This window comes from Antrostomus carolinensis, unplaced genomic scaffold, assembly GCF_000700745.2.
Source record: "Antrostomus carolinensis isolate BGI_N321 unplaced genomic scaffold, ASM70074v2 scaffold31776, whole genome shotgun sequence".
NCBI lineage: Eukaryota > Metazoa > Chordata > Aves > Caprimulgiformes > Caprimulgidae > Antrostomus > Antrostomus carolinensis.
Window position 1 is genome coordinate 5,104 of NW_010323040.1, and position 2,783 is coordinate 7,886.

The following is a 2,783-nucleotide window of genomic DNA, read 5'->3' on the forward strand; positions in this document are numbered from 1 at the left end:
GCAGTGTGTTTGCAGAAAGGCGATGGCTGAGTGCAGGGCAAGGGGCTTCCCTTAGCAATGAGAGAGATTTGGCCAGGTGAAGGCAGGGTGAGCGAGAGGAGAGAAGCAAGATAAAGGAGACAGACCTTTGCCAAGTCACCTCCTCTCCATCATGACCAAGATAGACCCAGAGAAAGAAAAATCAGTTGGAGCTGGCTCTTCTGCCGTGAGACTTGAGACAAAAGTTCCGGGTTTACTGCGTAGGAGGAGCGTGCCTGGGCCTCGTGCTCCGAGGAGTATCCAGGCTGAGAAGCCTCCACTCTCTCTCAAGGACAGCAAGATGGTTGTTTTTCTTTTTTATTTTTTTAAATAATGATGGACTCTTTCTTAATAAAACACTCCTTCGTCTCGCTTTCATCTTCTGAGTTTGTTGAACCTGAATAAATAAAACCAAGAGTGCTACAAAGCCTGAGGCTAAAAAGCCTCTGGTGGGAACGTCCCAGCAGCTGGTGCGTTGTGTACTTTGCAGAAAGGCTCCGTCCTGTTCCTCTGTGATCCACCTGAGAACAGACAAAGGGTTTGCTGGAGGGAGCGAGGAAGAGCCACTGTGGGATGTGAAAGCAGGTCACTCCTGGCGCTCGCCTCTCCAGGGGCTGAACGCCGGTGGTTGGTGCGCGCGCTGGCGGCGACGCGCAAACTGCAAGCTCGGCTTTTGTTGGCTTTTGATTAAGAAAGACCCTGTGTGACTCAGGGGGAGGCTGGAGCACGTAGTTTGCATGTGGGGCCTTTCCCAGTAGCTGACTTGTCCGCCCTCATCCACTTTCCTTTTTCTGGGCTTGCTTTCTCCAATACCTTCTCCACATCCCAAATCCCAGGGCTTCTACTCTTCCCCATGTAATTCCCTCTCACCGTCCTGCTGCAGCTCCTGATGGTGATGGCAGCAGCTCCCAGCCTCACGTGTCACCTCCTCTGTGTCCCTGCTGCAGGCAGCAGCTTGAATCCATCGATGAGGTGAATGAGGAAGGTTGGGGTGATGAAAAGCGAGGTGTCCACACCAAGCTGCCCTCCGAGTGCCTCCCGGCAGCTCTCACAGCCACACGTACGATGGGAGCAGGTGAGACTCCCGGCTCCCAGCTCGGGGTGCAGACTCAGCATCGCCTCTTGCCCAAGATCTTGCGTAAAATAAGCCGGTTCCTTCTCGTGGGACAGTTTGGCCCTTAGCAGAGCGATTGCAGACCACCAGCTCAGTCAATCTAAATGTGAATGAGGTCTTGCTCAGCAGGGACTGCAGCTACGTGGGGAATTACATCTAAATTTTCTTGCTTCTCACAGCTTCGTGGCTGGGATTTGGAGACAAGTTGCTCAAGAGGAGAAGGAGGGCGAAGAGACACACTTCCATGTGCACACACAGAACTTGTGCTTCAACCAGCTCAGTTCATAAAGACCACACTGACATTTCAAATAGAAAAGTCAGATTCCTGTCTGCTGTCAAAAAAACTTTCCCTGAGAGCCCAGGGACTTCCTTGGGTATTCCTGGTTGAAACCTGGCAGCTGCATTTCAGTGCTGTCTGGGGCTGAAGGTCTGGAATCCAATCTAACCATAACTGGAGCTGAAACTCCATCCGTGCCTTCTGGTCTTGAGGATTTGTCCCGGTTGTCTTTGAGCCTTGTGGTTACTGTAAAGGGATGGAAGACGTGATCATAAAAAATGTGAATTTTATGGTGGCTTTATCATGGCTTTGAGAGATTTGGTGGCTTAAAAGGGTATTGTCAGGTCAAGCTGGAGTTACACAAGTGCCGTCAAAGCTTTTGTAGCTGTTTGGCTTTTCTATTTTAATACCCAGGCGGTGTCTGCAGCCCCAGCCTTGCCACGCTGTGCTGGTGCTGGAGAAAATGGAAAGCAAAGGTGATGATAGAAACCTCTCAGCTCAGGAGACCTCTGCCATATCCAAGCCAATAAATTCTCTGAGGTTTAAAAGAGCTACAGCCTGAAAAGTGCATCATTTTCACACTAAGGAGCTCTTCACAGCTGGGACTGGGAAATCAAGGGCTGAACTGGGACCCCCAGCTCAGCAGGGATGGTACTCGCTGCTCCTGGTCAGGGCGAAGCAGAACATGGCTCTGCAGTGAGCAGGGACGGCTGGGGACCTGGGGTGTGAAATCCAGCCAGCTCCTGCACCCACATGTCCCCAGTTTGGGAGGGGACGGCCTCGCCAAGGCTCCCGGGGCTGAGGGAGGTGACACTTTGGCTCCTGTCGCTCCTGTTGAGCAATTGGCCGGGGCAAAGGGCCAGGATTAGTCACCCCAATTGAGGTTCATCCCTTGGGGGGGACCAGGCTTTCTGCTGAGCTGGTCCTACCTGCCCTGGCCCCTCCAAGCCCGGCACCAGGAGAGACTGAGCCCACCCCGACCACACGTGGGACCTCCTGGGCAAGACTGAACGTGGCAGGTCATGTTTTTCGGGATGGAGGGGTTTGGGTTTTGGTTGCAGCCACTGAGCTGGGGTTTGCCGTGTCCTCTCCATCACTTCCAGCCCCAACCCCTGCAAGATCACCGCACCAGAGCCCTGGTTGTACATCCCACAAACACCACAGCTGCTTGTTGGGATGACAGCAGCACCCCAGAGCTGGGATACCCCCAGGCAGCTGCAGGGTCCCTCTCCAGACCCCAAAACACAGTCCCTGGATCAGGGCAAGTCAGATGCATCCGTGTGGGTACCAGGATGAAATGCTGAGTGTTTTTGGCAGCCCCCAACCCTTCCAGTGTGAGTCAGGGCTCGACCCCATGCTGGGAATCTCACCAGG